This window comes from Vicugna pacos, chromosome 21 (genome assembly GCF_048564905.1).
Source record: "Vicugna pacos chromosome 21, VicPac4, whole genome shotgun sequence".
NCBI classification, from domain to species: Eukaryota; Metazoa; Chordata; class Mammalia; order Artiodactyla; family Camelidae; genus Vicugna; species Vicugna pacos.
This window is the reverse complement of record NC_133007.1, coordinates 28,645,016-28,663,584: the sequence shown is the minus strand read 5'-3', so window position 1 is coordinate 28,663,584 and position 18,569 is coordinate 28,645,016.

Genomic DNA, 18,569 nt, shown 5'->3' with positions numbered 1-18,569 from the left:
GTTTGGAAATAGTTCTGGTGGCTGCTGTTATTAGTTTGACTCAGTGGGCTATGAACTCCTGCTCAGGTGGCAGGATTACAGTTTGAATGAGGCCTAGGGTAAGGGGTTAATTAGTCGGCCTAGAGTGTTCTGGTGCACGAGTTGATCCAGATCACAAACTGTGCCCATAACCCTTTCTTCAAGGAGAGAGTGCTGAGTACTGTGCTAAAGGCTAGAGATTGAAAGTGGGGAGAAGGTTGATCTCCTGTCTTCAAGAATTTCAGAGCTAAGCACAAAGCCAGGCTTCCCAATAGAAAAACAGCTTAGAGTGTACCCTGATGGTGGGCTGCTAGCATGATCTCTGTTAACGAAGTGTGAGCACATGGCTGGAGGAAGATAACGCTGGAACTCTAGCTTTCCCGTCCTCCCAGACCCCTCTTCCCTCACTCCATCACTCCAATTTCTTTACCTACAATATTTCCCTTACTTCCTCTGTCACCTGTTTTGGGGTAAATGGGTGGATTGAGTGGGGAGCATGGGGCAACCGGCTTTCTACACAGTTGCCAATAGACATCTTTCGGGATGTATATTTATTCTTCCTTCATTCTTCTCTTCTAACGTCTTTGCAATATCTTTTCTTACACAAATGAACTGAATAAGGGAGAATCTTTGGGGAGGCCCCAGGCCAGGGAGATGAGGAAATCCAGGACACAGAATTGAAATGGGATAAGGGATAGAGACAAGTGAAGAACTAAATGCCATTTCCTATTTCAATGACATTTTCCTCAACTTTTCCGGTTCTTCTCCCATTAAATTGTTAAGTAAAGGTTTAGGGAACAGACTGAGGTACAGTCCTGATCCGCCTCCATTAGGTAGAAAGTGTGAGGTGTTGACCCGGAAAGCTAATGAGTTAATTTGCATGCTATTTCCACAGTATAGCTGTAGGTTGTTTAGGGTGAAAAGAAAAGGAAAAAAAAAAACCCACAAATTGATCTAACTCCTGCTTCACAAACCCTGCCGTGTGCAGACACTAGGGAAATAGCTTAGCCTCCTCCTTCCCTGCCCTGTCTCCCAGCCCCTCTGCCATCAGTAAACTACCTCATTCTCCCCAAAAACAGTCCCAAAGAATCTCTCCCCTTTCTAAACTTCACATGCATCAGGACCTAGCCCCATTCTGCAATCTCAAAGCTCGGCTACAGCCCCCTCCCCTTCACACTCCCTTCCCTTGCTTAGTTCGTTCCTTTTTCTGCTTTCTTCCTACCTCCCAGTCTCCCAACAACAGCAGCCAATCCCCAGCCCGCTCTAGAGCCACACCATATATGGAGAGGTTGGAAAGAAACCGGAGTAAATGCGGGAGCGAACACACCACACACACACCACACACACACATACACACCCCTAAGAGCTTGAGCACCTCTCTGCACGTGACCGTGTCTGTCTGTCTGTGTGTAGGACACAAGCCCCACCATTCCCTGCCCTGGCTCACCCCACCCACAGACCCAGGAACCTGTTTGCTATTCCCCGCCTTTATTCATGCCCCCTGAGACCATCAATCCAACCAGTTGCCTCTGACCTAGATTCTCTGCACTAATTACAAGCCTAACGAGATCTAACAAACACCCAACTTAGCACAGCTGAGACCCTCGAGGTCAATTAGTGCAGCCCAGCTCAGCTCAGGAAATGAGAGATGGAGCCAGAAACTTTTACTTGCCTCACTCCAACCCCAACCCCTACCCCAGCCTGGGCTTCGAAGCAGGCTTGGGGAGAATGCAGAAATTAGCAAAACCAGTTTAAAAATAGGATCTTGGAAAGTTAACGAGTGTGGGGAGAACTGCATTAGGTTGGGGAGCAGTTGGAGAATACAGATTCCAGCTCCTCCTAAGTTATCAGGAGGGAGAGCTTGGTGCAGCTACAGAAAGGAGGGACATCAGGCAATCTTTATTTTCGTAAGGCAAATATGGAGAAGAGAAACTCATAGAACAGCGGGTAGCATAGAACTCTTGACTGTATCACAGTCTCCAACTCTTATTCCCTCCTCCTCTTTGCTTCTTCCTTTGGACAAGTTGGATTTATCTCCCCTGTCTTTCTTGCTGGTTTGGAATGGCTCTGAAATCACTCCTTTCACAAATACTAGACTCTACCTCATTCTTACCCTTCCTCTTCCAGATTGTGAAAGCATGACAGCAAACAGCCCTTTCCTCCCAAGAAACACAGAAAAATATAAAATAAGGATAATCAGTTTGGAGTTAACAAAGTGTTGTCAAACACTTAGGGATAATCCCTAAATTACTATCTTCTAGATGAAGAATGAGAGGAAATGGTCAGAAATGGTAACAATGGGAATATGGTTGCTTTTGCAAAATTTTCCTAACTGGCAGCAAATGCAACACAACAAAAAGAAGATGCAGCAGGGCAATGTGGCTCAGTCCCCATTTTCCTGGGTTACTTTCTTTAGGTGACAAAACAAGGCAGTGAAATGGTTTCACATCCTATATCCTCTGCATGCTGGCCAGTTGTCCTAACCTCATCCCTAACACCTGTGGCTCTACCCAGGCAGAAGAGGGAGGGAGAGGGCTAGCGGAATACTATTTGCCTGAGTGGGGAAGTGGACTTGGAGCCGCTGCAAAAGCAGAATGTTCCTCTTCCCCAGCCTTTATCAAGTCTTGTACAGAGGGCTGCACTCTGCTAGCACCTGCCTTCTCCACAGTCCACTGACGCAGTAACCAGGAACCGGGGCAGGGGGGTGGGGGTGGGCAGGACGATGCACATAAGCATCATGTCTGTATGTTGATGATATCCAATTTACTTCCCTGGCCTGAACCCTGCTCTGGGATCAATGCATTTACAGCTAAGTACCTATCTGACATCTTTACTTGGGTATCTAACAGGCATCTTAAACTTGTGTGGTCCTCAAAGAGTCAACTTCCCTCCTTGCTCTTTTGCATTGTGAGTTTACTGCTCCTCTCAAGAGGCATTGCTAATTCTCCAACTGCATTTTGAATCTGGGTTTGCCTTGTGACTTGCTTTGACCAATAGAACATGCTATTGTATAAGTGCTAGAGCTTAGGCCCTGAGAGATCTTGCAGTTTCCTCTCTGGCCCTCTTAAAATTTAGCTGCATGTAAAGGAATCTGGCCAAGCATCTTTGGGATGTGAGACCATGTGAGGAAAGAGGCACTGAAACCCACATGGAACCAACCCAATATCCAAGTCTCTGGGCAAGCACAAGCAAAATGCAGCACACCAGGCGAGACTAAAGACCAACCATCCAGTCAGTCCACAGAACTGTGAGAAATTAATAAATCATTGTTGTCTTATGTTTGGGGGTTGTTTATTATTCAGTAGTAGATACTGAAACAGAAATTGGTACATGAGAGTGGGATAGGCCATAATTAAAACCTAAAATACAGGGCATTGGCACTGGGACCAGGCAGCAAACAGAGGCTAGAAGGGCAGCAAGGAGACTATTAGAAGCAGGATGAGCAGGGAGGAAACTGCTACTGGGCGCGGGAGAAAGGGTCACCTGTGTTAAATAGTGGTGGAATAATTTATGAAACTGTCACCTATGGTACCTGGAAGATAGAAAATGTATCTAATAAACTTGTTGGAGGTGGCTAAGGAGATTTCCAAGCAGAATGCTGAAAGTACCAATAAGCTTTTCTTAGCTGTAAATGATAAGGTATTGCAAGAAAAAGGAACTAAAGAAGGAACCATCCAGTTTGCAAGCAAAATTTGAAGGAAAAATAATAGAGAGACAGAAACAGTCTCCAGGCAGAAAGACTTTCACCAGCGATAATTTAGGAGAATGATCTAAGGGAGGGGAAAATCCTGGCCAGTGAAATCATCCAGGTATTTGAAAAGTACAGGGAAATGACTCAAACAAGGACAGAAAATTAGCTGATTGTTACTGAACTGCACTGGCATCTTACAGAGAGATAAGGAAAAGTGATTACCTAACAATTGAAACTAAGTGCAAAAGGCCGAGGCTTCTTTGGTGACTTAAAGGAGGTTCTTATCTCCTGCAGTAGGAGAGCAGTAAAGAATGAAGACCCAACTCATAAACTAGTAGAGGTGCAGAACTTCAAAGACTTTTTTCCATTTTTCCTTTTTATTGAAGTTGTGTTAGTTTCTGGTGTACAGCATAGTGATTCAGATACACATACTCTTTTTCATATTCTTTTTCAATATAGGTTATTACAAGTTATTGAATATATTCCCTGTGCTACACAGTAGGACTTTGTTGTTTACCTGCTTTATATGTGGTAGCTTGTATCTGCTAATCCCAAACACCTAATTTATCCCTGCCCTCCCCTTTCCCCTTTGGTAACCGTAAGTTGGTTTTCTATGTCTGTGAGTCTGTTTGTGTTTTGTAAATAAGTCCATTTGTGTCACTTTTTTCAGATTCCACATACAAGTGATATCATATGGTATTCATCTTTCTTTGTCTGACTTACTTCATTTAGTATGATACTCTCTAGGTCCATCCATGTTGCTGTAAATGGCATTATTTAACTTTTTATGGCTGAGTAGTATTCCATTGTGTGTATATATGTGTGTGTGTGTATACCATAGCTTCTTTATACAATTATCTGTCAATGGACATTTAGGTTGCTTCTATGTCTTGGCTATTGTAAAGAGTGCTGCTATTAATACTGGGGTGCATGCATCTTTTCAAATTAGAGTTTCCTCCAGGAGTGGGATTGCTGGATCATATGGTAACTCTATTTTTAGTTTCTAAAGAAATCTCCATACTGTTTTCCATAGTGGCTGCATCAAATTACATTCCCACCAACGATGTAGGAGGGCTCCCTTTTCTCCACATCCTCTCCAGCATTTATCATTTATGGACTTTTTAATGATGGCCATTCTGACCAGTGTGAGGTGATACCTCATTGTAGTTTTGATTTGCATTTCTCTGATAATTAGCGATATTGAGAATCTTTTCATGTGCCAACTGGCCATCTGTATGTCTTCACTGGAGAAATGTCTGTTTAGGTCTTCTGCCCATATTTTGATTGGGTTGTTTTTTCATTGTTGTTGCTGTTATTGTGTTGTATGAACTGTTTGTATATTCTTGAGGTTAAGTCCTTGTCAGTCCCATTATTTGCAAATATTTTCTCCCAGTCCATAGGTTGTTTTTTTTGTTTTGTTTATAGTTTCCTTTGCTGTGCAAAAGTTTATAAGTTTAATTTGGTCCTATTTGTTTATTTTTGCTTTTATTTCTATTGCCTTGGTAGACTGACCTAGAAAAACATTGCTACAATTTATGTCAGAGAAGATTTTGCCTATGTTGTCTCCTAAGAGATTTATGGTGTCCGGTCGTACATTTAAGTCTTTAAGCCATTTTGAGTTTATTTTTTGGTTTGGTGTGAGGGGGTGTTCTAACTTCATTGATTTATATGCCACTGTCCAGCTTTCCCAATACCACTTGCCCAAGAGACAGCAAAGACTAACTTTCAACTGAGACAGGTAGCTAGAACCTCCAGCCAAGGTAGATCTGTTATGCCAAGGTCAGGGCCCTAGTTGAGAAAACCTGTACTAGAACCATGACACATGGAGTGGGGACACCTGGTACCCTTGGATGGTAGATGTCCGTGAAGATTTTGGTTTCCCATACAAAGGTGGTCCACCCCTCCCCATTCAGAGCTAGCACCACCTGTCCCCAGGAAAGACAATGCTAAAGGCCCCTCTCTAAAAGGTGGCAGAGGTCAGAATCTGCCCCATCTCCTCTTCTGGCTGCCAGGATGATAACTAGAGCTAAGTCACAGCAAAATTTAGCTGAGAACTTGGGGCTCATAAGGAGGGAAAGGAACTAATATCCAGCTTATAACAACAGGAGCAGGAGAAAATGCCATGGATTAGATTTTGAGTGTGTTTGATCAAGGGTACCAGAATATAAAACTGGATAAGAATTTATTAATTTAGGGGCATTCTCTTGGGATACAAGGTTTACACTCGAGCAAGGACCTCAGGGATAGTTCCAACGTGTTAACAGAGTGCTCCTAGAAGCCTGGAAAAAGTGATGTCCCACAATGAGCAAAGTTGAAATGCCTGAATTTCCACATCAGACAGTGGAGGAATGGATTAAAAGGCTTAGGGGGTCGACATACTGGAATGGATCTATTATTTGAGGTCTGAAGACCCACTACAGGATTATATTTCATGGAAGGTCCAGAAGACACACCATTCACCACAGACATTAGGAGTGTGCTGGTGAGAGGGGTACCAGCATCACTAAGTTCAGTGGTGGCTCACCTCAGCAGACCAGGGATGAAGGTAGGAGAAGCAATCACAGAGCTAGGATCATTGATAGCAATGAAGGTGATCAACCCTCTCCCCACTGGCATCAATAGAGGCCAGGTGGCAACAGCACAAGTCGGGGGTTACAATTATCTTAATGACCAACAATGTGGTATATACATACAATGGAATACTGTTCAGCCTTTAAAAAGGAAAGAAATCCTGGATGAACCATAGGGACAGTATGCTAAATAAAGAAAGTCATGAAAGGATAAATAGTGTATGCTCCCATTTACATGAGGTATCTACGTTGTCTAACTCACAGAAACAGAAAGTAGAATGGTGGTTTAGGGGAAATGGATTATTGTTTAATGGGTACAGAGTTTCAATATTGCAAAATGAAAAAGTTCTGGAGCTGGGTTGCACAACATTGTGAATATGCTTAACATTACTGAACTGAACAATTAAAAATAGTTAAGATGATAAAGTTTATGTTATGTGTTTTTTACTACAACTAAAAATAAAATATTTTTAATACTTTTTTAAAAAGTTGTGATCTCCTGCCTAGTTCCTAGACCTGAAGTTGTTTTCAGACCTGAAATCTTTTGAATGAAAAAGTGTCCGATGCACCAGAAACTAACACAACATTGTAAATCAACTATACTTCAATTAAAAAAAAAAGTCCAAGTCCTCAGGAGAAAGGACTCTACAACATCACAGAAAGTATATACTGTAATAATTCTACCAGGCCTTCTCCCAAAGGGACTTACAGCCATTTACTTGGGTAACTGTAAACTTGGGGTTGGTGGATATTCAGCAGGACACAGGGTCTGAAATGGTACTGATATTCAGAGACCTGAAATGTCATGGGGACCCCTATTAGAGTGATGCAATATGGGCCAGGTCAAAATGGAGTCCTGCCTGAAGTCATCTTAAATGGGTTCACTGGGTCCATGGCCCCACTGGTGGTCATTGCCCCAGCCCCTGAATGTGTAACTGGGATTGATAAATTAAGCCGTTGGAGAAGGCCCCACATTGGGTCATTGGTTTATATGGGGAAAGGAGAATGGACACAGGCGCTCAAGAGGGTGAGCTGTAACTCTATGAAGATTCAGGGACCTGACCCTTCAGTAAAGTTATTTGGGGTCTAGTTGTCAGGGGCATGCTAGGACACCCTGTCTAAAGACAAACTGCTGCATCTTGCATCCACAAAGAAGGAAACACAATGCCTGATGGACGTCTTTGTTCTAGAGACAATATGTTCCACACCTAGGAATACTGCTCCCACCCATATAATGGGGGAACATGCAAGGCTGCAGCTTTGAGTGGGGCTGAGGCAGGTATGTTGAGGCTGATGAGCAAAGGGAGGTAGAACTGCTACCACACAGTGGAGCTGGAATACATGTGGCACTCAGGTATACACTTGGGCAACTCTTGGCACCCTGTGGCCTGTGACATGAATGACGAGTGCAGCCCAGTATATGAAGGGTGAGGGTATCAGGGCTCAGACCTCCTCAAGAATGGTGGTGAGTTACACCACCATGTAAGCCATGAAGACCAGCAGAGGTGATAATGGACTCACCTCCAGCAGAGAGGGAGAGTGGAATTTAGAATGGATAACGGAGCAGGGAGAAAATAAGTTACCAGTTGTAGCCCCAAGACCAACCACAGCAGCAGCCTATGGTTATCCCAGGGACCTCCCTTTTCAAAGTCCCTTCAGGAAGAGAGCTCACTGGAACCCTGGTGAGCTACCCCTTGCATATGGAAAAGTAGATCCACACAGTACAAGGGATGGACGATAGCCATGGGGGTGCCCCACTTGGATCTATTTTAGAGAAAGAGCTTGCTCAGCAGCTGCAAGGAGTACAGGCAGCTGTCAGCCTCCAGCCCTCAGCTCCTTCAGCACCCTCTTCCCAGGAAGCCCCCAGCCAGTGACTGAGAGCACAGTGAGGGGTCACTAGGGCCTGGGCATTTCTGCCCAGTGGGAACTTCTGTCATGGAAACATCTTTGCTCTGGAGTTCCCCAGTGGCTTGCCCAAGATTTTACCTGCATTTCAGTCTGAGGTTTTCCCTGTCCAATCCTGCTTCCTCTCTCCTTTCCTTTTATAGGCATTATCTCCCTCTTATACCTCCTACATGACTAACTCCTCAGCATCTGCTTCCCAGAGGACCCAACTAACAAACCTTTCTTCCTTTCGCCCTCCCCAAAGCCAACATCTAATCCATCAGCAACTCTTTTGATTCTACCTTAAAAAGTATCTACAATCTGACCATTTCTGTCTCTTCTCTGCCAGGTCCTCACCAAATAACTGCATAGTCTCCTGATGATCTCTGTTCCTGCTTCTACTCTTCCTCACTCCACAGCTGGAATTCTTAAAGCAATTCATATAACATTTCCTGCTTAAAACCATCCAAGCTTCATATCACTCTCAAAATAAAAACTCAAACTTCCTCCCCTTCATCATCTGACCCATGCATGTCTCCCACCTTATGTTGTCCCAATCTAGCCACACAGACTTCCTTTCTGTCCTTGAAACACACCAACCTCTTTCCCACCTCAGGACCTTTGCCTTTCCTCATCCTTCTGCCTAAAAAACACTCTAGTTCTCTTCCTTAAAAATCTTTTTTCAAATGTCAGCTCCTCTGAGAGCTCTTTACTGGCCACTCTATCTGAAGAAGCACCCTGCCAATGGAACTGCTCTTATCGCATCACTCTATTTGCTTCTTTCCCAATAATTACCACAGACTCATTTGCCTCATTTGCCTTGTTTCTCTCTCTCCCTGAACAGAGAATATAAGCCCCCTGGGGGCAGGGCCTTGACTTGTTCACTGTTAGCTCCCCAGCACTCTGCACACAATATAGACGTAAAAATTGTGTAATGAAGGACAATAAAATTGTGCCTAACCCACCCACACCTCCACCACATTCATTCCTACCATTTAGTTCCATTGTAATAATATTAATGTATCTTGATGGCCCATTTCTGTTTTTAAATCGCATATTTTTATTTGTAAGTAATGGCTTTTTACACACATTATTTATTTATCTTGTTCTTAAGAATTAACCCTGTGAGGAAAATAAGGGAGGGATGACCCCCAAATTAAGGATAAAAAAACTGAAACCAAGAGAAGTAACCAGACTAGAAAGTACCAAAATCTAAATTTAAAAGCAGGTTTGGGGGGGGAGGGGGTTTTGGGGGGGGTTATAGCTCAAGTGGTAGAGCGCATGCCTAGCATGCACAAGGTCTTGGGTTCAATCCCCAGTATCTCCTCCGAAAATAAACCTAATTACCTCCCTCCCCCAGCCAAAAAAATAAAAATAATATTAAAAAATAAATAAAAGCAGGTTTGGGGAAATGCAGTGATGTCTGACACCAACTACCAGTGCTAGGCCACCAATTCCACAGGTTAAGGGTACAGTTCTCCACAAGGCTGTCCTCACTTCAGACACCTGTCACAAGTTCAGGGATCCCACTACTCCCTCAGTTTGAGAATTTGCTAGAACTGTTCACAGAACTCAGGGAAGCACTCTACTTACAATTCAAGTTTTGTTGTAATGAAAGGATACAAATCAGAACCAGTGAAAGAAGAGACAGATGGGGTGAAATCTGGGCGAGGGCCAAACATGAAGCTTCTGAACATCTCCTGTGGAGTCCTGGATGGCATTACCTCCTCCTGGCTACAATGTGTGCCAATACTCAAGAGTGTTGCCAAGCAGAGATGCTTACCCAAGTCTCTGGTGTCCAGAGTTTTTATTGAGGTTCAGTCACATACTGCCCACCTTGCTGACCTTCCTCTGGAAGTCGAAACTGATAGAGCATGTTCCAAAGCCCGCATCTTAAATCACGTCGTTAGACTGGCCTGTGGCCAAAGCCCCAGGCAGACAAAGACACTCTCATCAGGTAGGATATTTTAGGGATCTAGAGGTTGCTTCCCAGTAGCTGAGGGCAAAAGTTTCTCTTTGGATAAAGCTAATTCTTCATTATACAGAGTTTTACTCTTCCCTTTTTTTTTTTTTAATTCTAAGTCTAGCGCTCTAAACACATTGTTCTGTTTAATCTTGAATCTCTAAATCTGACCCATCCTTCCTCTTTTAGAGTCTGCTTCAGGTCACATGTTGCCCTGGAGAACGGAGAAGGCTGAGCAGATAAACAACCAATTACGGCCCCAAGAAAGCAAGAGGACAGAAGTAAACAGTCTTTATTATCAAACAAGAAATATGCTGTTTACAAAGGAAATTATGACAGATTCTTTTTATTACATAGTGTTATCAAAGTAAGATCTAGCAAATATATCTGTTAGTAAAAAGACTAAAACAATGCTGGGCAGTGACATCAAAGTAACATAATACTGTAATCTAGTTGACATTCTCTGATGATATACTACTACACTGCAGCCTAAAATTTCCTACAGATTAACATGCCAAGAAAATGCCAGTTACTTATTGGAATGTAAAATTCATATGATTTTCACTGATGTTGGGGGGTAGGGAGCGGTTACGCATGAGTATGTGTATGTGTGACTTCTTTTTCCCACTTTTTTCAAAAGTCAATGTAATCATCATCTTTTGAAAAAAAGTTGTCATCAGGCTATCATTAAAAACCATTTATTAAGCCTACAAACTGCAAAGTATATTTTGTCTTTGATTCTTAACTGTTTATTTCCCTTTCTCCCAACTAGATGGTGAGCAGTTTACAAAAGTACTCAATAAATGTTTTTTAATGAATGTCTACACAAGGCTATCTAATTTGAATTTTTTAGAAAAGATAATTACATGGACCAATAAAAACATACTCACAATAACGAAAGTTAAAAAAAAAAAAAAGTACTGAAGTTGCTGACCAAAAGGCCAGGTTCCCATTCTGGCTCTGGTCCTTATTGGTTATTCGACCTTGGGCAAGTCTCAATTCCTAAATCTGCTTCCTTGTCTGCAAAATGGAATTACTCACATTTGCACTCCTTACCTCATAGGGTTATTGTAAGAATCAACTGAGTCCATAGATTTTAAGGTATTTTGCAAACTGTAAAATATCTTACTAACACTACTTTTTTTTTCAATGAGAAATTATTTTTAAAGTGACATGTGCAGAGGAGGGTATAGCTCAGTGGTAGAGTGTGTGCTTAGCATGCACAAGGGCCTGGGTTCAATCCCCAGTACCTAAATAAATAAATAAATAAACCTAATTACCCCCTGAAAAAAATTAAAACTGGAAGATTAAAGTGAAATGTACTTTAGTGGGATGTAAAATATGATTGCAGAAACAGACTCAAGAATTCCAAGCCTAGACAGATTGAGAGCAGGAAAGCTACTTCTCACCTCATCAGTCCTGTAGTAGTCTAGAGGGACTTCGTTCTGCTCTCTGCTATTTGTTATCTCTGTATCGTCTCTGAGTCTCAGTTTGTTTATGTCAATCTCTGAGCCTCAGTTATACCATCTGTTATATGGGAATAAAACTTGCCCTACTCACCCCAGATGTTTCGCTGGGAGGCTCAAATTAGATCATTGTTGCTAAAGTCTCTTTGCCAGCCGTAAAGTGCAATACAAATGTAAAAAAATTTGGTACATTTTCCTAAAGGTGATGAAATTTCAGGAATAGTTTCAGTAAAATACAAAGGCTGAGAGTATGTTAGGCTGGCACTGGCAAGCACAACCCAGGAAAGAATAGACTGTGCTTCACTGTCTTGGGTTGAACTACATATTGCTTTAACAAACTCCATTCTGGAAAGGCTTTGGAAGAAAAGTAAAATGAAACATAGCCTCTTCCACATGCACTGCCTTATTAAATCTTCCCAAGACTGTGCCATCCAGGAATTATTATGCACAATTTACTGGCAGAGGAACTGAAGCTTAGAGATGTTAAGACTTTCCCAAGATCATGCAACTGGTAAATGGTTGCATCTGAAACTAACTCATCAGGAGGAGAGGACAAAGTATGCTTAAAAGAAAGAGAGGAACTAGTGGGAGGTGGCCTTACAACAATGGCCCATTTCTCACTCCTCCTTGACACAACATTCTATTCAAGCCATCAAACCTAGTTTCTGTCTTTTACAAATACTTCATTTTCTCACTACAGCTAGAGAGTCCAGAGAAACAACTGGAACAGTAGGTAAATTTAGGAGGCAGCAGGGTGACAGCCATGGATGGGTAAGAGGGGATTTCTCCTGGAGGAGAGTATGGGCAGTGTTCATAGTTGTGGCAGCCTCCTCCCCTGAAAGATTTTTAACTGAAGAAGTGATTATGCCAGCTTTAACCCTTCCCTGTTAGAAATGCCCAGTTCTCAAGTCACATAGACTCAAAGGTCTGCATACACACTCACTCCTCTCCCACCTCTACCCTTATACCCACATTCACCCTAAGGTTTAGGCAACTCAAGAGTATGTTCCTCAGTCACGAAAATGCCAGGGGTCCCTGTTGATGTATAAACCTTTTTTCAGCGCCCATAATTCTTCCTTCATTAATTCATATCTCTTCTCTTATGTAAAATCTAATTCAAACACCAAAAATTGGAAACATCCCCAATGTCCTTCAGTTTGGAGACTAGTTTAAGTAAATTATGGTAACATATTCATTCAATGGACTACTAAGCAATCATTAAAAAGAATGAAGCAGATGTGGCAAGACTGCCACAATATAATGTGAAGTGAATTACTAAAGGGAAGAGCAGGATGTATGGCATGTTCCTATTTTTGTAAAAGGAAAAATATTAAATATTTTAATAAAAGTAAATTTTTTAAATAAAAATATTAAAAATTTAAGCTTGCAATGGTACAAAAAACTAAAAGAATACACAGGAACTATTAATAGTGGTTGGCTCTGGTTAAGACATACTTTTCATTGTACATCTTTAGTACTGTTTGAATTTTGCTGTGGCATGTATTACGCTTTCAATTAAAAAACAACTTTGATAAAGAAGTTGTGGTATATTTATACAAGGGAATACTACTCAACCATAAAAAGAATAAAATAATGCCATTTGCAGCAACACAGATGGCCCTAGAGAATGTGATTCTAAGTAAAATAAGCCAGAAAGAAAACGAAAAATACCATATTATATCACTCATATGTGGAATCTAAAAAAAAAAGACAAATGAACTTATAAAGAAACAGGAACAGACTCACAGACAAAGAAGGCAAACTTGTGGTTACCAGGGGGGCAGGGGGTGGGAAGGGACAGATTGGGAGTTCAAGATTTGCAGATACTGACTGGTATATATAAAATAGATAAACAAGTTTATACTGTATAGCACAGGGAACTATATTTGATATCTTGTGGTAGCTTATGGTGAAAAAGAATAGGAAAACAAATACATGTATGTTCATGTATGACTAATCATTGCGCTGTACATCAGAAATTGACACAACATTGTAAACTATTACTTCAATTTAAAAAAAAAACTTTAAAAATGAACTCAAAATCTTTTTCTCTCAAAAGCTTTTCTTCTCCATCCTACACTTCTTAACTATCTCCTAAATCTGATCTCTTCCCTCCCTCGCTCCCCTGCCTCTGCTCCAGACTAACTGCTAGGGGTTGATGATACTTTGCCGCTGGAGACAAAACTGTAGAGGGGAAGATCTTTTTTTTTTTCACATAATTATTTTAGAAGAATAGTACCTGGTTATCCAGAATATTTAGTTAGACTGAAAGCTATTGGAAGGCACATTACCAGTCACACCCACATGCAAGCCATATCTTGAATTACAGAGTTGTTTGAAGGTCAGTTTTTAGTTGTTCACCTTGAGTGCTAAAATTGCTATCCATGGTTCTGCCCTTACAGATTCAGGCTATCAGCCCTTCTCTCAACTAATACAACATTCTTCTAATTAGTCTCACTGATTCCACTGTTTCTCATCCTCCCTTTCCCATAATCCAGTGCCACACAGCAATCAGAGTGATCTAAAATTTAAATCTGAGAGTCATATCTCCTTTGCCCTTGAGTTAAAGTCTACTTTCTTTAACACAGTTTACAAGATCCTCTAGATCTGGACTCTTTGGCCTTATCGTCTCTCTCCCCACTCCCCTCACTTGATGTCTCAGGGCCTGGTCCCCTGCTCTAAACTCCATCCACTTTGCATGTGCACTAAACTTTCTGTTCCCTGAACCAGCAGTGCTCCCCCTGGTCTCAACTTCCCATATCTGCTGTTTGCACTTTGAGGAACTGCTCCCCACCACCAACTTGCCTGCAGAGCTGTAACCAAAATATATGTGCAGCCACAGTCTTTCCTCTCTGATGCACACCCTTCTCCTGTTGGAACAAGTATCCTTTCAATTAAAAGTAATAAATCTCCTCTTGTCTAAGTAGCAGATGGTTAAAATTGTTCTTTTGCTTTTAGCAATCCTCTTAAATGGGAAAGGAAACCTATGCATAGGCATAGACTGTGAGAAGAGATCAAATATTAAGGCTGAGAATAAATTCCTAGCAGCTAGGCAGAAGTTCGGGGTGGGGTGGGGATTCAAATTCTTTACATCAAGACCTCCACAAGGGCCCCTCCTGTCATAGGCTCAAAGTTCTAGCAGTCTAGGTTCATCCTCCAATGTGTGATGGTCAAACTTACTCAGAAATCTGTGAATCACTTGGACTCCACATTCTCTCCCACATCCAACCTCCCAACCCTCACCCAGCTTTTATTTTAATGTTCACCAAGGGAACTTCTCGTGTGCACACACTCAAACAGAAAGCACACTTAAAGGCTTTTTCATACTTGGACAGGAGAATATAAATTTCTCCATGTACGTGCCCTGACAACACAGAACAGAGACCTGATTTTTCTGGTTCTTTTCTAATGTCCACACCATACCCAGTGAACTCTCCCCATGTGCAATGGTAATTGATTATTCAGTTTATACTTCATTATATATTGTTTTGAACTGTTCTCTAACAACTACAAGGCACTTTCAACAACAGTCAAATGGGAAAATGCCAAACTGGAAGTAAAAATATCTAGCTTCCAGTCAAGAGTCTGCCACTAACTCTGTGTAATCTTGAGCAAGTCACCTTTCGGGGCCTCAGCGCTCCCTGCAGAATAAGAGTGGATTGCTGATTTCTAAGGATCTCCTACAGTCTATGGCTCAATGACTCTGAGCTCCTCAAAGTTCGGGAGCACAGGCCACATCCCTTCTCAAGACTAGACACATAATAGGAGCTCTCTTAATACTTGAATGAAAACCATTGATGAAGAAGTTGCCCGGCCTCAGCACTTTCACACCAAATCAGCATGCTACAGATGACGGTGTCTTCCCTGAAGAGCTCTCTCAAAGTTTATAAGTGAGTCTTCAACTTCACTGATACATATCTAATAACTTTTATTATCTTATTCCACTGGAAAGTTATTCCTTAGCATGAACTTAAATCTCTCCAGATCAACCTTCAAGAAAAGTAAGGATCATCAGCTTCAAATTTGCTTTATTTCCCCCACCCAAGGACTCCATTTTGCTGCAGCACTTAAATTCTACTTCAGAAAACAAATATTAATGCTGGGCCACTAATTTGTTAGGGACACTGCCTTGGACCTACTGCCCAGACCCCCAGTATTCCCACTAACCAAGCTAAGAGATCATTCAAATCATTGACTAACACCCAAAGGCAAAAGAAAAACAAAAACAAACTCTTTTTCACTTAGGAAACAAAGTATAATAGCCAAAAAAAAACCCTAATTTTTTAAGCTTTTGGAGATGTTGGGGGTGTAGAGATCGCAAGAACTGGTTTCCAAAGAGCACTGCATACCAGACAATACAGTACAAGAGCCTCCCGGCTGTTTTGTCAATGAAGCCTTTCAGGCCCTCCACACTACTTCGCTTGTTCCCCTAAAGTAGCGCTTTCTGGAAGCTAAAGCTCTCAGCTGGTGAGAACAGTGGACCCTGTGCCATTTGTCTATCAACTTCTTTAAAAAGAAAAACCTCCTGTACAGCTGTCTTGTTTTGCATTTTCTATTCTGTACTCCAGTACATGTAATGACAAACAGAGGAGGCAAGGGGCTCTTTTAAAACTGTGAAGAAAGAAGAAAATTTTAAATGCCCAGAAATCTCTGCTTCAGCTATTGGGGAAAGTTTGCAGCCCATAGAAACCAGCACTAATTTAAAAGAAAAAAAAAAGTGAGTCCTAAGCACTAGAAATCAACAACAAGGCACACTTCATTCAGGCTTTGGGGTACAGAAGAAATGACACAGCCCATCCACCCTAATTCAAGCAAAATGGTTTTCTAAAATTTGAAGGTAAAAATCTTTTCATATGTGAATGTTACCTTAAAAAAATAAACTCTTAAAAAATCTTTCCACCTACAGTCTACTCTATTGGCACTACTGTAGGAAAATAGTTGGTACAGATAATTCAAAGTAGTAAATATTCCCAAAAGCATTTCTTTTCCAAAAACACTTTTTACCACTCTTTGGTATACTCTATGTACATTTTACAGAAAATGTATCTTTGTAATTTTATTTTCCTTAAAATAATTGCTTAGTATAAATAGTTTACACCATTTGAACCCACACCCATTGACAGCATAAGAATGCAGTTCAAAAGAGTACCTAAAAAGAACTGAAATATTCTTTTTAAATGTTTTCCTTAAATATCTTTTTAAAAACCCAAAAACCCTACATGTTCAAAATTGGTGTTTAAAGGAATATTATTTAAAAAAAACTATTGATACTGTTCATTAAAAAAAACTAATGACTTAAAACACATCAAGAACTCAAAACGAACTGATAAGAAAAACCTGAGAAAATGACAAAGTAAATAATAATATAAATAAATAACAATATGAGGAATTGTTCATACTTAATAGTGGTCATCAAAGAATTGATATGAAAACAATAAAATAACATTTTTGTCCCTCAATTTAGCAAATAAAAAACAAATGAGACTACTTCAGTGCTGTTAACTGACATGAAATGGGCCTCTCGCACTGTGATGGGAACTCAAATGGGGACAACCCTTCTAGTAAGCAATGTGTCAAAATACATCAAGAACCTTAAAAATGGTATATTCTTTAGCTTGGCAGCTCCACTTCTAGTAGGAACTGGACCTAAGGAAAGTAATCCTGAATGTGAAAAAGAGTTTACAAAGATGGTCGCTGAAGCATCAAATGTGGAAAAATGGAATAAACGTCTAACCATGGGGCATGGCTGAACAAATTATGACACATCCCACTATTGTCATGTAGGTATTTTAAATGATATATATGAATATTTTTAAATGCTTATGACATAATTTTAAGAAAAAACAAAATAAACAATTCTATTTCATGATCACAAGTATTTTTAATGTACCTAAAAGACTTGGAAGGAAATATACAGAAATAGTTGTCTTTAGGATTGTGGATTAATGTTTTTCTTTTTTTTTTTCATATTTTCTAAATTTTCAAAGGGTCCTTTTCATAATGGGACAAAACAGATTAAACTTAACTTTAAAACTTACTGTCTGTATAATGTGCAAATAATGGCAGTGTGACTGTTAGGATGAATATGAAGTTGCTTTTGAAAGAACAAGATATTTCATTTTAACTCAGAATCCATGATGAACTCTCTCTCTCTCTCTCCTTCTGCATTTCCAGAACTATGAACTTAGTACTTTGGGAGTTTAGCACTTTAGGGCTATAGTTTAAAGTTTACACTAAATCTTTATACTAACATTACTTTCCCACTAGATATCAAGCTTAATGAGAGCCAAGATCATATGGCTTTTATGTAGTGAACATACCTCCCCACTCCCCAGTGATTCTACATATAGTCAGAACTTCTTGATGACGACTATTTGTTTCTCTGATTGGTAAAGAGCTAGTAACTAGAGTGCAGCTAGCGAAATAATCAAACATAATTGAGACCAGTTACTGTAATTGACATGTAGTTACTACATACAGTATATTACTACTCTTGCCATGTCAAGCGACAAATAAATACCAGATGACTAAATGAACCTCAGTTCAGATTGTGAAAAATAACTTCTTGGCCATGAAAATCAATCCATTTGATACCAACTTAGTAGTTCTAGGAGACTACATATTACTTCTGTATTTCTAATGGTCTGCACCGTTCCCAGTCTGTCTCTCAGACTTTTAGAAACTCTCATTCGCCGTCATCCCTGATGTGGCTCCACTCCCACCACCTCCAAAATCATAAAAATTTTCTCTAAACCTGTGAGTTACCCAACGAATTGCATGACTTTGGACAATTTATGTGCTTTCAAGATGTAGATTCCCTTTTCTACAACTTGCAGCTACGCTGTTTCCTTACAGTAGTTACTATCGCCATATGGCTACTGAGCACTTAAAATGCACCTCCTGCAAATTCAAATATGCTATAATTGTAAAATACATACCACATTTTAAAGACTTGGTACAAAAAAAATGATGTAAAA